General features: G+C 39.4%; 1 protein-coding gene across 1 annotated transcript in view; it reads right to left on the bottom strand.

The window, feature by feature from the left end:
- LOC134528842 (facilitated trehalose transporter Tret1-2 homolog) overlaps nucleotides 1–21,013 on the bottom strand; it is a 167,242-nt gene that overhangs the window by 115,324 nt on the left and 30,905 nt on the right. The gene's annotated exons all lie outside the window — the stretch shown is intronic.

The following is a 21,013-nucleotide window of genomic DNA, read 5'->3' as shown; positions in this document are numbered from 1 at the left end:
CTTAAATAAGCAGGCTTGCCATTTGTTACGATAAAAAATTAATTTTTCTAACAAGAATACATCGTTAAGATGTCCTATACTGTTTACAAGACATTAAAAAAAATAACTTTTCACATCATTACTTAAAAACAAAATTCGTCCATAGGAAGCATGGAATTACCATAATTCTTCCATTTATGCAGGAACTGTGCACTGGATCAAACTAAATGTGAAAAATTGGCGTACTTATAAATACGTTCTTGCTAACGGAGTTACAAATTATTATGTGAACATAAAATAAAATGTCTAAAAATCTGAACCGGTTTATCTGGTGTTCCGGACTAACGAGGGCCAGATGAACGAGGTTTAACTGGGGGTTTATTCTAAGTTTCTCGGAAAAGAGCTCCCGATCGTGATGCCACGATTATCGGAAGCTTTCTACAATATGGTATTCTAAGTTACTTTAATCAACTCGGAACCTTTCGATTCTCGGAATCCAACGATCGGTATGTTTCGAGTATACAATTGCTGTCGAAAAGCCTTTGCCGATCGGGAATTAGCAGCCAGTTGAAATCATGGCGGATGCACGATTTATGTTTACACAAATAGTTAAACATGGTCGAAAATAGTACATTTTTGGCGTGATCTATATTTACGATATTTTACGTAGGTGTCAATTGTGTTTAATATTTTGTAAATGGAAATTTTTTCCCAGTAGCATTGAATATATATGTTTTTGGAGCGCTATACAAGTAGTTGACCTAATAGTCATGAGAGGGCAGCAGGGCTTGCGGAAGAGCGAGGCAGTAGCGCGCGCTGCGGCGAGTAGGACTACTACAACACTTAATCGGAATTAAGTTTCGCGTCCATTACCGTTTCTCGAGTGGTAACAGTAATTACTGAAGATATTTGTACATTTATTATGTATAAAATATTGATCCGTAATACATGTACAAATATCTTCAGTACCTAATTACTGTTACCACTCGGGAAACGGTAATGGACGCGAAACTTAATTCCGATAAAGTGTTGTAGTAGTCCTACCGGCCGCTGCGCGCTACTGCCTCGCACTTCCGCAATCCCTGCAATCTCGTGACTGTTAGGCCAACTACTTGAATACATCCCAAAATCACGAAAGTATTTCTTCATATGGAAGCTACTTCTAACCATATACATATCACAATGCCGTTTTATAGAATGATTTGATATGACGTATAAGAAATGCATTCCGTTTTTTTAGTTTTGCCTTATTTCGGATGAGTCCTTACCATGGTTACCGCTTTAAGTTACAATAATTACGTAATGTAAGTACATAGTGCTCCATATATATAATAATTAAGTGGGAATGTAAAGACGTTCTTTCTATAATAACAATATTATAACGAAGATTTTATGCAAGTAAATAGAAAAATAACCCAACTTTCAAAATACATATTCATAAATTATTCACCTGTTTCAGATATCAAAAGTTTCAACAATAACTCAGCGTGTGTATTTTGTTGCAGTCGTGAAATTCGATGAAAATTTTCTCCGCAAGAATTCGGGGTGCTCCTCCATAAAATAAAGCAACATTTTAATTTGCCTCTCACTCACACGAGATCGTCAGCAGCCATTATTTCAATAATACAATGACCGACCACGTGCAAACAATTCTAAACATTACACACCAAATATCCCCTAAAAATAATTTAAGAAATAAACATGTTTTCGCTTGGTCGAGCACTTTAAAAATTACTTAAGATTTTTATTAATACTTTTATCAACATTGAAACATCTTGTCTTATAAACTCTGTGTTTTTATTTATAAATTTGTTAGAAATATGAAGCGTTTTTTGTTGTTATGTGGCAGTTTTCAAATCTCATCTTCGCTGCCAGAAAAATTGTAGAGGGGGAAATCGTAACCCGAACTTTGCCGAGATAGTTAGGCCTCGTAACGATACCGCGCTTAGAATAGCAATTTCAGTACCTTTCGATTACGATCGTTCGGAACTGTGTGTTGCCGATCGGCCAAAGAGCTATATGTCGGAATCGATATCGAAATGTTCCGATATAAAACGCTGGAAACTTAGAATAAACCCCCTGTACAGTGTATAGAGATCAGGGTTATGTTTCCGGGAGTTCATCATTTAAAAAGGTTATCGTTGCTTTGTTGTGGTCCACCCAAATCTAATTTTCCGCGGGTGGCTCGACAAGCCACTATTTGTTCAGTAGCGGGAGTTCGTGCGTCAGGCAGTTACTTATCACTAGAGACCTGCAAAATTCGCTGATTCATTCGGTGATAGGCTAGCATTCAAACACATATACCTCTTAAATAATTTTGCTATTGGCTTACTGTTCATCTGGACGAATCTCAACCAGTTATAAACCCTCAACCAAAGAAGGATCAAATCACAGACAAACCAGCTGAGACGACTTACAAGTCGGCAGCCGATGAACTTGCCGTTATTTGCCCGAGTGTACAGGGGTATGTGCAGTCTATCCTGAAGGCCATCGAAACCGCGAATTTTGCAGGTCTCTACATATCACATTATCCCCGCCTGCGCATTCGGACACGCCTCCACGCCTTCTGCCGGCGCATTCGGCACGTCCAGTAGAACCAGGTGTCGTCTACGTTGCATGTTATCCGTTGAGTGGCATCGCTACGCTTAACCCTGCGACACGAACACGTTGCAACGCTGTTGGAACCCCCACCCTGCCATTCGTCCGTTACAGCGTATCCGTAACCAAAACAAATGCTACGTCCCATAGACCCATCAATGTGGGTTTCCATTTGTTTCAGCCGTTGCGTGTCATCGTTACATATGGTTAGAGACCCGTGAATTTCGCGGATTCAATGACCTCCAGAATAGACTCCAAAATCCTCTACACACTCGGGCAAATGCCAATTGTTCATTGGCTGTTGACTTGTGAGTCGTCTCGACTGGGTGGCCTGTGATTCGACATTTCTATGAGTGAGGGTCTCTAATTGGCCCTCAGTCCTCCAGATTAACAGAGAACCAATGACAGAAGCAGCACTAAGGTATAATTATTTGAATTTTATCATAACACGTAATGAATCCGCGAAATTCACGGGTCTCTACATATGGTATAAACCCTTTGACCCGACACGATGCAACGATGTTGTATTCCCACCGAGTCATTCATCCGTTACAGCGTATCCGTATCAAAAACAAATGGTACGTCACGTTAAACTATCGTCCATAAACCTACTTTACAGACAACCAATTTTTTGTTTTGTTTTCAAGAAAATAGTCACATAAAAGGTCAATAATGTGCGCAGGCTTTCACGGCCATTGTCTGAGGTAGCTTGGCTTCTGGATTGTAGCCGTGTCCTTGGCGAATAATTCACCGACGTTTCGGTCGACATTGCAGTCGCCATCATCAGGGAACAGTTACCTAGTGTAGGTAATGTCGACCGAAACGTCTGTGAATTATTCGCCAAGGACATGGCTACAACCCAGAAGCCAAGCTACTTCACATCAAAAGTCTACAGACGGAACTATTTTCACGTGAATGTTAGATGTCGAGTTGTTGCCAACGAGAAGCCTAAGATGTCCATCAAGTTCTGTCCTTGCCCGAACACGCCCGAATATTCACCTTCGGCCCACTTCGGGATTTGTTTTATTTTTGCGCAGGAAAAATTAATTCAAATATTAAAAGTGGTCGGTTAGGTTAGCTACATTAAAACACTTTAAAACACTATGGACTGTTTGTTAGGTTAGTATAGCTACATTAAAATAAACAGAGAAATATAAATATATATAAATAAAGCGGAGGTTGGCCGAAGGTGAATATTCGGGCGTGTTCGGGCAGGGACAGAACTTGATGCACATCTTAGGCTTCCCGTTGCCAACACCCGTGTGCCTCCGTGCAAAGCCGGGTGAGGCAAAGCCCCGGTCAGGTTCGCAGGCCTCGGTGGGAGCGAACAGCCAGGAGAGCTCGTAACGGTTCGCACAAGACAGGCTGGCCTCCGCCAATTTGACGTAATTGTGTGGCTGCCACGGCAAGACTGGGTCTCGTCGGGGAGCCTTCATTTCACATACGAGAGAGCCACACCCGAAGTTCCCCGAAGTTCGTGCTCGCTTTTTTTTTTTTTTCGTTCTATCTCACTGTATAAACCGGTGTGGCATTAAATTTTGCGGTCGATTAGGATAGGTTAGCTACATTATAAATACTTTAAAACACTGTGGATGGTTGGTTATATTAGGTAAGTATAGCTAGGCTACATTTAAAATACTGTAAAATCATTTTATGGTTGCTTAGCAAATAACTTTTCAATATGTAGCTATCCAGGGCTAGGAAACCGTTTACATGATTACACAGAATCTTTAATGTAGCTACCTATCCTAACCAAATCAACCGTCCACAATGTTTTAAAGTATTTATAATGTAGCTAACCTAACCTAATTGACCATTAGTTATGATGAGTTACAATGAACAAAAAAAAAAACCGAAGATGCACGATCGGGAGTTTGGCTCTCTCGTTTGTGAAAAGAAGGCTTCCCGGGTCTCGTCGCTTTCGACATCCGATACCTATGATTCACTCATCCGGAGTCAGACGCGCGAATAATCTGCGTTCGTGCATCTTCAGTTTTTTTTTATGTGTAACATTGTATCTCTCGCTATACGGCATTTTGTAGGCGTAAAGTCGTGAATGGAACGAAATTCGATTGGAACGTAAATGCGTAAACACTGCACTGCCATCTGTGGCGGATGGTGGGAAACAAAGTTAACAAAGCCAAAAGGAATCTTTAATAGATTAACTTTTTAATAAATTTTAACAAGACGGGCAGCATTTTAATAAAATTCCTTGTCGAAAATCAGGTCCAAAACTGAGATTTAGTAATTTTTTTCCAGTATTTTTTCGGTTTTCATCGGAGCCGTTTCATACAGTTTAAAATTGCAGTTTGCAAATGGAATGATTCAAAAGTCGACGTAGCTGCTCCGGCAACGAATTCTAGCGGCGGGCGCGGAAACTAAGCGTGATTAGCGTCCAGAAATGTAGTTCGAAACACAATTTGCGTATATTTATCACGCTCGGAATTATTTTTAAGAATTATAGGTTAAATTTACTGTCTGCGTGTTTTTGCAACATGAGAAAACATAAATTTGCTCGTTACCGAGGTTACATGTTTACACATCACTGGCGAGTACTGAAAGAATCGCTCACGTTTATTTATTTTTTTGACGTGACAACGTCTAATAAATCGATGAACGCCGGCTGCACGCACGAAAAAGTGTCCCGTCACGCACATTGTTCCGTTACGATGTGTCCCGTTACGCTGTCGGCGAGTGCAGTAATAATAGGTTATGTTACAATTGACTAAAAAATTATGGTGATTCATATAATTGATGATAGATATTTGAATACAGTTTATTTATTTGAAAACTTGTTCATAATTATATTTAAACTTTATAGCTAAACGCCAGTTTTTAAAATTAATTACAAGTCACCTACACGTGAACTGTTTCGTCGACTGTTTATAAAGTGAAGTGAAAAGTTAATGTGGTTTTCATTGCTTATTACAACAACAAAAATCTGTTTACTAGTATAATTTCAAGTATTTATTCTTTTATTATTAAAATAAAAATGATTCAATTTTATTCATAAAGTATGTAATCATTTCATCAATGTTTTGTTATGACGTTGTCACGTTTAACTATCGTCCGTAAACCGACTTTACAGACAACCAATTTTTTTTTATTTTTTTTTAGAAAAAGTAAAAATTTGGTTAGGTTAGTTCTGTAAAATAATTAAAACTCTCTCGAAAATCCTTTATTATTGGAGTTAACCTTCCGGAGGGGGGAAATTTTAATATGCAACGAAATGCGCGCGCGCACATTTAACGCGTTTCTGCCGAACTCTTCAAAATGGCGGATCCGCGCTTGGCAACATACACCTGTAATCTATATATTCGCTCTGGTAAACGTCAGGGGACGAAATAAGCGTACAAGTGGGCCAAATAAAGTTTACGTTTCGTAAACTTTAATAGTTAAGAATCAATTATTACTTCAAAAATACTTACCCAAGAAATGTGTGTTAAAATAAACAGGCATAGAAGATATTTAAAAGTTTGTTAATTTTTTTTATAACACGAACGGTGTGCAATAATTGAATCCACTTGTTAAAACTAAAGGTTATAATCCAAAAGTCAGAATAAAACACAATCTATTCAGAATCAACTTTTTTTTTGTTTTGAAATTCGTGCAAAAACATACCCTTTCTGAAGAACAGGAGACATTTTGCAATAATTTTAATTATTCAAAAGCCTAGCCTACTTTTACATTCCACAACAGCGAACGAACGCGGATAAATCGGTTGTTTGGCTCGGGGTCAATGAATCTTAGGTTTATAGCCGTACACCCGTTTCAGAACTGTATAGTTTATTTACAACGTGATGTTCCACTAGCTTATAATTATGAACTACTGACCACTTACTTTTGAGTGTACATTTGCCTGGTTTGGAAACTCGCTGACCTAAAATTAGGGATTAGGAAAATAGTGTATTCATTGACCTCTATGATGGATCCCACAGACTTCTACATACCTGGGCAAATGTGACCTGCTCACTATCTGCTATATTGAGAGATGTAAAACTATGGTTTCCTTTATTCAATAATCATTTACATAAGATTTTTTTTGGGGCTGGAACAGATTCTATTATAAAAACAGCGAATAAATCGTGGGGGACAGTTAAAGGTAAAGTTGTAACGTTTTTAGCTTATCGCGAAATCACACACATTTTTCCCACCAATAGATTACGATTTGTAATGTAAGATCACTGTATAGGGGGGATTAACATGTGTGCAAGTCTTTCAACATCTAACTTCGGTAACAAGCAAATTCATGTGTTTTCTTGTTGAAAATACATTTTATAATACGAAACTCTAACACGAAATTTAACGTACAATTCTTTTATAAAAAAAAATGCTAAGCGTGATAAATATGCATAAAATGTGTTTCCAACTGCATTTCTGGACGCGAATCACACGTAGTTTCCGCGCCCGCCGCTAGAATTCGCTGCCGGAGCAGCTACGTCGACTATCGAATCATTCGGTTTGCAGACCGAAATTTTAAACTATACAATGAAAAGGCTCCGATAAGAGCTAAAAAAAAAAAAAAAATTGTAGTCTGTAAAGTCGGTTTACGGACGATAGTTTAACGTGACAACGTCATAACAAAACATTGATGAAATGATTGCATACTTTTATGAATAAAATTGAATAATTTTTATTGAATTATCACTATTTTTAAGGATACAAAGAAGGAGTGAAATGAAATCTACAATTTAATTGATAAATTTACTTTTATTTGCACTCATTAATTCAAATATGTTTATTACTTTAACGAACAGATTATTTTAACTATAACTTTTATACATGTTTGCTATTTAACTTCTTCCAATATGTATCATTCTGTTAAGGATAGGACGATGATAGGAAAAGTAGGAAACGAATGGGAGTGTTTCAATTTTAATGTGCCTCGAATAAGTCAAATCGATGGTTGTTCGAATTGAGTGGAAAAGAGATAGATGCGGCGCAAGCGTACAATGAGCGTAACGGGACACAGCGTAACGGGACAATGTGCGTAACGGGACACTTTTCCGTGCGTGCAGCTGGCGTTCATCGATTTATTAGACGTTGTCACGTCAAAAAAGACTTGAAAAATTACTAAACCCCAGCTTTGTACCTGATGTTGCCCATCTTGTTAAAAAAATTCATCAAACAGCGGATACTGTAAAGTTTACCTTTGTATTTGTGAACTTTGGTTCGTGCCATCCGCCGCAGATGGCAGCACCGTGGTTGCTACACATTTTTGTTCCTTGACTTCCGTCGCATTCACGAAATTACTGCATTGAGAGCTAAATATGTTAAACAACGAAAACTTGGTGCCGTTTTTTGACATGTGATGGTAGTTATTAACCCCTATATTTTACGAGAGATATGCCATACAAATGTGGTACGTGTCCCATGCAATTATCTCATGCGTCAGCAAGGTACTCTCATCGCACACTACGCGCGTGCTCTTCAGTAGTTATTAACCCATATATTTTACGAGAGATATGCCATACAAATGTGGTACGTGTGCCATGCACAGCACGGCACTGGCATCCCACACGACGCGCATGCACGAGGCAACGCTGACACCAGGAGGTGATGTGGTCATTCAGCATCACCACGTGGACACGGCGTGGAGCCTCACTCGTCCGTCTTGGTGACACCCGGACACACGAGACGTTGGCTCGAAAGGGGCGCTGTCATCGTGGAAACCGTTTTAAAAGACTGTATTATATCGTGTATTATACTGTGTTGTTATACAGTGTTGAAAGGTCACAGAGATTTTTAAAAAAACACACAATTTCATAGTGGTGTATTTTCACGAAAAGCATTCAAGAATACGCTGAGGAGAGACAGTTAGTTCTTTTTCCGTATTTCGTTTTGAAACTGTATTTTTAGATGAGTGAAAATTGTTAAAACGCGTGTTTTCAGTCTACTACATTTCAGGCATGAAACAACCGGTGTGGATTCTTGAAAGCTCTCAACGGACTTGCACTACACCTTTTACCTTCATATTGTAATGTTAAGGTTACCACGGAAATCTCACGGTTGAACCGATGCACGACGATAAGACTGCGCGCCAGTCCACAGCCTTGCGCTTAGAAGCGACACCGCGCTAGAAACACCAGCGAGCGTCGCACCTATCGGCGTAGCGCTTGCAGTCGTGGCCTTGTTTGATATTACAGAGCACCTGGCTCTGCGCAAAGTGTGCGCGAATGTTCAGTGCATTTCCAGCTGTTTCGAACACTTTTAAACTAACAGTTTTTGACGTGGCAACGTCTAATAAATCGATGAACGCCGGCTGCACGCACGAAAGAGTGTCCCGTAACGCACATTGTCCCGTTACGCTCATTGTACGCTTGCGCCGCATCTATCGCTCTTCCACTCGATTGGAACAACCATCAATTTGACTTTTTCGAGGCACATTAAACTTGAAACACTCCCATTCGTTTCCTACTTTTCCTATCATCGTCCTGTCCTTAACAGAATAACACATATTGGAAGAAGTTAAATAGCAAACATGTATAAAATATTTAGTTAAAATAATCTCTTCATTAAGTAATAAACCTATTTGAATTAATGAGTGCAAATAAAAGTAAATTTATCAATTAAATTGTAGATTTCATTTCACTCCTTCTTTGTATCCATACGAAATAGTGATAATTCAATAAAAATGATTCAATTTTATTCTTAAAAACATGCAATCATTTCATCAATGTTTTGTTATGACGTTGTCACGTTAAACTATCGTCCGTAAACCGACTTTACAGACAACCAATCCCCCCCCCCCCCCCTTTTTCAGTCGAGAGGACGTTGGAATACGAAACATCCTGTCCTTCTGAAGCGGGGTGTACAGTTGAAAACATAACGGCAACGTAACAGTAGGTCGTGTGCACAAGATTTAAGCGCCATGTTTTCTGACCTACTGATTCTCAATAGCGCATAGGAAGGTCGTGTGCATAGAAGGGATATGAATGTATTTTATTTCTCTTACGGATGGATGGCGCAACAGCCAATGAGGTTAGAGCAGAATGTGATTTTGGCGGGACTAGATAAAGGTTCATAATTATTAATAATATCGTGGCTAGAAATTGTTGAGATATTACAATTCTCAGGCGTATGCAATTCCTGCTTTAAAAATGTATTAATGTTATCAATTATATAAAGTCACTAGCAATTAACGTAAATAAAAAAATTAAAAGTTTCGTGGGTTTAATGGTAAACCGTAAGTTTTACGTAACCCTAATTAAATTATACATTTTTAAACTGTGTTCACTAATTTCTGTCATCTCTCGGTCTCCGTGACGTAGTTGGCAACGCACCGGGCTACGTTGCGGGGGTTCGAGGTTCGAATCCCGGCTAAGACAAGGATGAAATTTGTGTTGTCTTAATACACCAACAACCACAACTACAATTTCACAATGAGTAGGGTAACATAATAATACGTCATTAAGGGGGGGGGGGATTATTTGCACACTGGTGTCTGTTAAAACTTGCCAGTGTGCCACAAATCTTTAAAAAAAAGGGGGGGGGGGTTGTCTGTTAAGTCGGTTTACGGCCGGAAGATATTTATCATCCTGCTATCATAATTAATATCAAAATGGATATATTAACAAGGGATGTTAATACTACGTTTTCTTATCTGGACTACAAAAAAAATGATTATTTAAGTGTATTTATGGCCATTAAAGAACATGATTGGTCTACACTGTACAAATCTGATGATGTTAATCTAATGGTTGATTTTCTCACTACTACTTTGATTAACTACATCAAGAACTACATCCCGAATAAAATAAAAAAAAAACCAGTTACTCGCATTGGTATTCCAAACAACTTATAGAAACATTAAAATCCAAAAAACATTTCCATAAGTTATATAAAAGAAATATGAACCCCTATTACTATGATTTATTTTCTCAATATCGTAGAGAGGCCAAAAGTCTCATTTCTCGGGACAAAAATTTTTGTCTACAAAATCTTAACAATAAATTTAAAAAAAATCCAAATTTTTTTTGGCGCTATGTAAAAATTATGAAAGAAGGATACAGACAGAAATTATCTCTTAAAATCAATGATAACGTTACCAATGACCCAGTACTTATTGCTTACAGTTTTGCACATCATTTGTCTAGTATTTATGTAACTCCTACAAATAATTTAAACTACTCAATTTCTGGAAACAGTAAGTGCTCTATTCCTATGATTACCATATCTGAGAGCCTTGTACTTTGGGGAATTAAATCATTGAAATCCACTATGTCAACTGGGCCTGATGGTATTCCAAATTTTATTATAAAAGGATGTGCTGTTATTCTGGCCCCTATACTTAACTTTATTTTCAATACTAGTATAAATAGCGGAATTTACCCCAAAAAATGGAAAATTGCAAAGGTAATACCTGTACATAAGAAAAAGAGTAAACTTAATGTTGCAAACTACAGACCGATATCACTTTTAAACGGATTTGCTAAAGTATTTGACAAAATTATATGTAAGGATCTTGAATTCAATCTTAAACATAGACTCTCCGACTGTCAACATGGGTTTAGAAAGGGGAAATCTACTGCTACTAATTTAATTAGTTTTGTTAACCCAATTTATTCAGAAGTAATAACGCGGGGCCAAGTTGACGCATGTTACTTTGACTTAGCCAAGGCTTTTGACACGGTTAACCACTGTATTTTACTAACAAAATTATCAAATATAGGATTAAGCGATAAATATCTAAAGTGGTTCAATAGCTATTTATTAAATAGAATCTTTTATGTTTCAATTAATAATATTAAATCTAATCTACATATAGTTAGTTCTGGTGTACCCCAGGGTGGAACATTATCCCCTCTTCTTTTTAACATTTTTATAGACGACATTACCAAAGTATAACAATTCTCTAATTGTCTACTTTTTGCTGATGATCTTAAGATTTACAGAAAAATTTCTCTTCATCTAGACTGTAAACTTCTTCAAAATGACATCTCATCAGTTTTCGATTGGTGTAAAAGAAATCTTGTTGACCTTAATTATGAGAAAACTACTTCTATAACCTTCTCCAGAAAACATCATATCATTGCTTCTGATTATAAACTTGGTAATCATGTTATCTTTAAGTCAGTTTGTGTTAGAGATTTAGGTGTCTTACTTGATAATAAATTGTACTTTCATAACCATATTGAATCTCTTAGATCGCAATGTAATAGATTGTTAGCGTTGATTAAATATATTACTTTCAATGCCACTAATTTAGATTCTATTGTTAGTTTATATTTAGCTTTAGTAAGATCCAAGATTGAGTATGCCTCCGTGGTCTGGAACAATATCACAAAAACAGATAGTGACAAACTAGATAAATTACAAAATAAATTAATCGATATCATTAATCAAAAGACCAACATTACCAACAATTCTAATAGTCTATCCTCTCTCAGATCTTTAGCTCTAAGAAGAGAGCTATTAGATGCCCTTTTTATCTATAACTGTTATACTAATAAAACAAAATGCAATTATATTCTAGATAATACTGGGATTAAAGTACCCACCTATAACAGTCGACAGACACCTTTATTATGCTATATTATACAGAATTATATCAAATTTTAATAAACATGGTTGCTATGTCTCTCTATCAAAAATAATTTAAATATAAAACAATTTTTCTTATCTTAATTTAAATTGAATATGTTTAAGGTTAATGATGATATCATATTTAATTTTTTTTTATAATCAGGTTCTGGATTATCATTTCTGTTGTTATAGAATTATGAAACTTGTTCTTGTTTATCTGTTGGTTGCTTTCTGTGTTGTCTTGTGTATGTGTTATTATAGTATTGTCCTCAATGTTATTCATTTTGTTTCATGTATTTGTTTTGTCTATGTATTTTTTTTATGTTTATCGTGCCTACCACCCATGGCCTTAAGCCGTTGGTAGGCATGTAACAAATTGATAAATAAATAAATAAATAAAATAATTTTACGTGATAACGTCATAAGAAAACATTGATGAGAAATTGCATACTTTTTAATTTTCAAATAATATTTACAGTTTTTGCAATTTTAATTTAAATAATTTGTTTAAATATAAGCACGAACAACTAGTTTAAAAAAACGCCTTAACCTGTTTGATATTATAGAAGATTTTCCCGCACGGTGGTTGGCCGGTTCTTGCACATTCGGCTCAGGCGGAACGTGACAATTTTTCGTGCGTGCAGCCGGCGTTCATCGATTTATAAGACGCTATCACGTCAAAAAAAAAAGTTTTAACACTCCCTTCCCACCAGGGTCGACCCCAGATTTCCGCACGTGGGAAACGTGGCCTGTGGGTTTTTCTCGGGGTGCTCCCGTTTACCCCCGACAGATTCATTCCGTCGCAACTCCATTCCCTCTGCGAGGACAGCCGGCTACAACGAGTGTCAGCCCCATTCCATTGCCCAGGCGGGAAACTACATGTGGATGTTCATTTTTCATTGGCACAGTTGTGCTCACTGCCTGCTGAAGATGAAGTTGAAGAGGATGAGGAAGAGTAGGAATATTGACTCTGTATATATCATATATCATTTATTGTGGAATTTCTCTATCATTTTATAGTGTATAATTAGGGGCAGGCATTTTTCGCGAAAAGATCCGAACACCCATTAGACTGCAACAAGGTATACCCGCACCAGTGGTTTCTTCCTTGTGGTTGGCGGCCGTCTGCGAGAGAAGTCGTTGCCTTTTTTTGACCGAGCCACTCAGGACGCGTTTGCTTCCGCGCTGAATCACTGTGATTGGTGTTGTAACAATCGATACGTACCTGGGAGAAACTCACCCAATCACGAAACACAGACGATGCTATAGTGTTTAAACTTTCATCTAGTCCCGAAATCTTTTCGCGAAATCTGCATGGCTCTATGTATAATCATTTATTTTTTATCTATATATATATATAGCATGTATTAATCCTGGGGAGCTCTATATTCCACTCCCTAGAAGATTTATTGAAATGTATATAATTTAATTATATATATTTATTATACAAAATATAAAATATACATATTGGGAATTAAGAAGACCTAGCAATAACCCCGGGAAATCATTTTAGAATCCAGGAAAGAATTGTATATATGTATAAATAAATTAATTACAGAAATTAATTCTTCAAGCATACCCCCAATGGGGTTTCTATCTTGAAGAGGAAATAAGTGCTGAATTAAATATTGCCAACATAAGGTTGGATAACATCTGCCTGCTGTGCACTCGCTTGTGAGTTTTAACATGCGAACTCAGCTTTACCTTTGAATATATATACTGTATAGAAGTCGCGAGTGGATAGGATTTACTCTGCGTTTTTCAGAAGCGTATGATGAGCAGCTTGGGAACTTCACCGCTGCAGTGCGCTGCCGTAACGCCCTGTATCGTCTTAGTTGTTATTTACCCGTTAGGGCGCAGCACTGTCGCCCGCTGTCATTCCCCGCACCCCCCACCCTCATTCACTGCAGCTCACGGTCGTTCAACGGGAGGGGGAAGGGGTGTTTGAAGAGTTCGACACTTGTCCGCTAGGGACCACCACAAGTCGATGCCTTAGAGATGGTGGCGATTGCGGCGGTGAATTAACCAACTACCTCAAAACCGTATTAGAAATTTTAACCTGGGCTGGCGACTTCTATACAGTATATATATTGAAAGGCTTTACTGCTGCCGGACGGAATAGCTGGAGAACGGGCTACTTTCAAGTTGTCTTGTGTGCAGGAGTTTCCAGGAATGGTGTTTCACGCGTTCGGTCCCGAAGTCCCGAAGCTCCACAGTTGCTGGAACGCAGCAGATGCGAGAACTGGGCCCCAGATGACGAGTGTGGGTCAGGTTTCTTGGAACAAGGTCGCGACTATTTCGAGGCAGCCGTCGCTTCGAGGAAACCTGAGTTATTGCTTTGCGCAGTGCTGGCATCGCAACGGCGCGACGCGAATATAATAATTTTTTTTTTTCCAACTAATCACGTCCGACACGTATGCCGCGTGAGCGCGACTAAAGTCGCGGACGCGACAGCCGTCGCGAAAGATTTTCTAATTCCATCGCGTCGCGAGTGCGATGTTACTGAAATGCGTGGTCAAAATTTTTTTGACGTGACAACGTCTAATAAATCGATGAACGCCGGCTGCACGCACGAAAAAGTGTCCCGTTACGCTCATTGTTCCGTTACGCTGTCGGCGGGTGCATTAATAATAGGTTTTGTTATAATTGACTAAAAAATTATGGTGATTCATATAATTGATGATAGATATTTGATTACAGTTTATTTATATGAAAACTTGTTCATAATTATATTTAAACTTTATAGCTAAACGCCAGTTTTTAAAATTAATTACAAGTCATCTACACGTGAAATGTTTCGTCGACTGTTTATAAAGTGAAGTGAAAAGTTAATGTGGTTTTCATTGCTTATTACAACAACAATTTCGGCAATAAAGGTTAATTATTCTTGCATTTTAAAAATCTGATTACTAGTATTTATTCTCTTATTATTAAAATAAAAATGATTCAATTTTATTCATAAAAGTATGCAATCATTACATCAATGTTTTGTTATGACTTCACGTTAAAATATCGTCCGTAAACCGATTTTACAGACCACCAATTTTTTTTCTAAACCATGATGAGATTGGTGCGTTGCTAAAATTATTATTCGTATATTTTTAAAAGTTTTCTTTGCTGATGTTATTCGTTAACTGTTTCAAAAGAATGGTATTTCTTTCAAATAAATGTAATATTTTAATAAAACCCTATTTTGTTCAAATACATAAAATCCAAAAGAAATGCAATCATTTACGGCTGTTGTATTTGTGACCGTATGTAAGTAATGGCAAGGAATATGTTACATATAATAGTTTACATTTGTTTGTCGGCGCGGGTAAAAACTGGGTGTTCACGATGACGCAGTATCTTGCTGTCGCGTCTCAGAAGCGAACCTGCGAAACCTGGTTCGATTGACATCCACCGATTTCACACTATTCAGTGAGGTCAGGCCTTTCGATATGGCAAGAGGTTAGAGGATTTCCAGGAACCATTCTGCAGCAAAGTAGACTTGGAGCACATATGTACTTTCTTTACTTTGATGACTTTGCCACAGATCTGTCAACACTGCGTCGAAGTCCATGAGCCAGTAATACAAGGACAAGACGTGTAGAAGTATTGTTACGAACGCGAAAGACAAGACCGCGATGCGCGCCAGGGTCGGAGTTGACTCGCGGCCACGCACGGCCACTGACGTCACGCGCCGTCCATTGACGTAAGGCACACCACGCGTGCCTGGCCGGATTACAAGGGTACTCGCTACCCACCCCCCTTTCGCCCCAGCGCATAGTCCCGCCTCGGGCTATTGTCATCTTTAGTGGTCTGGGAATTCCGGGCCTACAGAGGCCGTCGCGTGGAGTGGCGTGAATAAGCGTCGCTGTTCTGGGTGTTTCGGGCGTCGGGTCGGCCCGTCACGTCACAGCCGCTATCGTCCCTTTGAGAAGGGCGCCACTGGTATTTAAGCAGCGATGCTGGCCTTCCAAGGAGTTCCAAGCGAGTTCCGAGAGTTCGGAGAGTTCCGCGAGTGAAGGGAAGTGCAACATCGGCGAAGAGGGTGAGAGACATCCTCGAGAGTGGCGTGACGCGGAGCGACGAGATAGAGAGAGTGCGACCGAGTGGCGCGAGACTGTGTGTTGACAGGCGCGAAGTAAGGGGCGAACCACTGTTGAGCCTAGCTCCAGTGAGGAGTGCGAACTGCGGAACTTAACAGACAAGGAGTTACTTGAGAATGAACATTTTTAAGTGCCAGTGATTTGTGATCGGACACTTTTAAGTACAATTATTTATTAGTAATTTAAATATTAGTAATTAATAAAACTGTAATAAAACTTAATTGGGCTATCCCTTACGGACCCAGTTTCCCCCACATTATACGGAAAATGAGCTATCTTAAAAAAAAAACTTGATTTTCTGTATAACAATCCAGTCAAGCTTGAAGAAAAAAGAATCCAAGAGAGCTCATGACAGCGACGTGTGACAACCGTTTGATAAACGCTGATATAATTGAGGTAGAACACGTTATTGTCTGGCTGTACTCAGTTTTATTACAATTCATTTACTCTATCTTGCCTGGTGGTAATGAAAAGGTGTAAAACCCAATTCTTAAGGGTTTTTTTTTCAGTTTAAGCATCAATCCAAAATAATAAAGACGTATGGCGGAACTGCGATGATTTCTTTTTATTTCTAATTTACTTAAGTAATCGGATTAACTTTGTTTTGGTTCCAAAAATGTTTAGGTTCTTCCACGGGTGTGTTTGCTAGCACAAACGTGGCTACATGCGCTGACTGGCACATTGCAGCACAAGGCCAGCTCGCGTCCGAAGGTCAAACTGACAATCATTTCGCAGAGCCAACCTAACGACGTGTCTCGGGCATGAGTTTCCTCGTGTAGTTCCGTGCAGTGTCCTCGCTGGCCATGAAATGTTAGAAGGGAAGCACAGGCAACGGAATACGCCATACTGGTTTGAACAGTTTTTTATGCCATAACTAGGGACACCTGTATTTCGCGAATACATTTCGTGTCAAGGTATTTCACAAAATACTGTAGCTTTTCTCCTGTGGTTATTGGCTCAGGTCAGTGAGAGGTGTCGTCCCGCTCTTGACGGGGCCGATGAGAATGTGGTCACCGTACTGCTGCACCCTCACAATTTGCCATGACTCTTAGAGAAAGCTACAGTGTTTTGTGAAATACCTTGACATGAAATGAAATCGTGAAATACAGGTGTCCCTAGCCATAACCTTTTTATTACGTTTAGTATTGGACATTTTTCTTGGTTGAGAACAGATTTGTAAACACTATAAAATAGTGTCTTTTGACAGTATGATAACAGTTAAGGTCAATTCCCAAGAATGAATTCAATACTAAACGCAAATCAACGACTTCAAAGGGGTAACTATTTGCAGCAGTCAGTCGCAATCAGCTTTAGACATGTCATGGAATTGCATACTATGCATCAACCAAGCCAAATTTTTAAAATTAAAAGGTAGAAGATTGTTATGACATAATAACTGCTGAAATCAAGATCGTGTTTGCGGTTTCTCTCTCTCTCTCTTATTTTATTTTCTTATTCGGTCATTGGAATATTAAAAAAAAATCAACCAAATGCTCCTTTACGTTTTTTTAAAGCACAGTGTAGAAAAAGTATAATATAATTACATAACAAGAAGCGCCACATCTCTTATTTCATCACTTTCAAAGAAATGTGTAAACGAAACCCCATCGTATCAACTCACTTTATTAAGTTATCACCTGATGCTGGAATCACAACAGCGCGACAGAAGCGACGCAACAGCAAAAAAAAAAAAATCGCTTCATTGTGAACATTAGGTTTTTAACCGCGCGACAAACAGAAAAATCGTCTCGTTGGAAACAGTTTCTTACCATTCATTACAAACGCATTACATACGTGGGGGCAATCAATGATCAATTATTTTTGTTTCAACGGTCAAATTTAGGAAAAGATGATAAAATTTTCGTGAACTTCGCTGTACGTGAACGCATTAAAAGCATTGATAAATGAATTGAGTTAACAAAACCGCAAAAGTAAACAAATAATGATTATATTATCAGTGCACCAATTTTTTCTATAGTTGGAAAACGGTATTCTGACGTTCATTTCAGTTGCTATGCGCGCGCGACGCAATGAAAAAAAAACTTTAAAATCGGGAAATAAGATGTCAAGTTCTTGCGTCATGCTGACGTCACAGATGTTTCGAACGTGACTGGTAGAAAATTATTTTATGTTGCGTCGGGTCGTTGTGCCATTGTGATGCCGGCAGCAGAGCTGCAGGTCTGCGCTTGACAGCCACAGAGACAAAGAAGGGCTCGGTGGAAGCGTTCAAGTCGATCTTGTAGCCATCCTCCGTAGTTGAAGGTCACGTGATTAGTTGTTATGTAGAGAGAGGAATATTTCGTGAATGTAGCTGGCAACTTAGTAGTAACATTATGTTGCTTCGAGAACAGAATTGAGAACGAGGTTTACAGGTGTCTGTCCGCCATCTTGGATTTGTGATTTCATAACTCTGGCCACCGTCTTCAATAAGCCATCTGGAATCCCCCATCTTCAATCCCCCAGCTCAAATCAGCGATCCTGAATCCGCCATCTTGAATCCACCTTCTAAGGCCCGGTATTTTCTATCTGCTCTCTTGGATTCCAACATTAGATTCTATGCAATTAATTCTTACGTGCGCCCTTTCTAATTCCAGGAAAATTAGGACCACCATCTTGGACGCCATATTAGGTTTTGGCTGACTTCAGTTTTGCAGATGTCAGTGATAATTTCTCCAAACTCTGGGGGTCATAGGTTTGAATCCTACTTCAATCACAAGTGTGTTTGAAATTACTTATTTGGTAAGCCATCACCACGAGGCCTTTGGACATGAGGCAAACACGTTAATATGTTATAAAATGAAGAAAAATATGTATTTTAAAAATATTCGTAAAAAATTCTAAATATTCCACAATTATAAAAAGTTATTAAAGACATTTCACCAATAGTTTTATCCCTCGTCAGTAACAATTAATTTCGCTAAAAAAATGTGTCAATTTTAAAATTGACCCACAGCACACAATTACAATATCCTGGGTTTATCTAGGTGGGATAAATAATGAAAAATTGTAATTGCATCCTTCTACTACAGCATCTCTGAGCATACAGATAATCCTCATTACAATCAATGACGAAATAAAGCAAACACCCGACTGAGAAATGGCGCCACCATTTAAGCCTGCCTAGAGACCCGAAAAATTCGCGGGTTCATTTCGTGTAATGCTAAAATACAAATAATTATACCTTAGTGCTGCTTCTGTCATTGGTTCACTGTTAATCTGGAGGACTGAGGGCCAATTAGAGACCCTCACTCATAGAAGTGTCGAATCACAGGCCACCCAGTCGAGACGACTCACAAGTCAGCAGCCAATGAACAGTTGGCATTTGCCCGAGTGTGTAGAGGATATTGGAGTCTATCCTGGAGGTCATTGAACCCGCGAATTTTCCGGGTCTCTAACCATGAGTCTCGGAGACGCATAGCTCTAGATGACTGTCATGGGTTTTTTTATGTTAAGGATAATGCTAGAAGAAGAATTAAACCTACGTTTACCCGGGTTAACTTAGCATTATCCAAGTTTGTTGGGTTAAGTCCGAAAAAAAACTAACAAATATTTTAATTCGGCGTTTACCCGTGTACACCTAAGTCCGTCTACACCTGGGTAATGTTAGAAAAACCAGATGATTAATAACTTTAGTTTCATTTATACCTTAACTAACTAACCTAACCTAACCTGCTCAAAAATGATGAAGCACCTAATATTACCCAGCCAGTGTTGGTTAGGCTTAGGTATACACGGGTAATCGCCAGATTCCAATTTATTTTAGTGATTATACAGACTTCACCCTACAACCTTTGATAATACTGAATTAAATCGGGTAAACCTAGGTTTACTTCTTATTCTTCTAGCATTACCCGTAACATCAATAGTTGGTGCAACACATTTATCATAGCTCAATGGTAGGCGATTGGCACACCGAACATGCCTTTCTGGTGGGCGTATGGCACACCGAACATGCCCCTTTGGTGGGCGTATGGCACATCGAACATGCCCCTCTGGTGGGCGTATGGCACATCGAACATGCCCCTCTGGTGGGCGTATGGCACACCAAACATGCCCCTTTGGTGGGCGTATGGCACACCGAACATGCCCCTCTGGTAGGCGTATGGCACACCGAACATGCCCCTCTGGTGGGCGTATGGCACACCGAACATGCATCTCTGGTGGGCGTATGGCACACCGAACATGCCCCTTTGGTGGGCATATGGCACACCGAACATGCCCTTCTGGTGGGCGTATGGCACACCGAACATGCCCCTCTGGTGAGCGTATGGCACACCGAACATGCCCCTCTGGTGGTTGTATGGCACACCGAACATGCCCCTCTGGTAGGCGTATGGCACACCGAACATGCCCCTCTGGTGGGCGTATGGCATACCGAACATGCCCCTCTGGTGGGCGTATGGCACACCGAACATGCCCCTCTGGTAGGCGTATGGCACACCGAACATGCCCCTCTGGTAGGCGTATGGCACACCGAACATGCCCCTCTGGTAGGCGTATAGCACACCGAACATGCCCCTCTGGTGAGCGTATGGCACACCGAACATGCATCTCTGGTGGGCGTATGGCACACCGAACATGCCCCTTTGGTGGGCATATGGCACACCGAACATGCCCTTCTGGTGGGCGTATGGCACACCGAACATGCCCCTCTGGTGAGCGTATGGCACACCGAACATGCCCCTCTGGTGGTTGTATGGCACACCGAACATGCCCCTCTGGTGGGCGTATGGCACACCAAACATGCCCCTCTGGTGGGCGTATGGCACACCGAACATGCACCTTTGGTGGTCGTATGGCACACCGAACATGCACCCCTG

This window comes from Bacillus rossius, chromosome 2, assembly GCF_032445375.1.
Source record: "Bacillus rossius redtenbacheri isolate Brsri chromosome 2, Brsri_v3, whole genome shotgun sequence".
In the NCBI taxonomy this organism is placed as follows: Eukaryota; Metazoa; Arthropoda; class Insecta; order Phasmatodea; family Bacillidae; genus Bacillus; species Bacillus rossius.
Note: the sequence above shows the minus strand (reverse complement) of the source record. Positions and strands in the feature narration are given on the sequence as shown.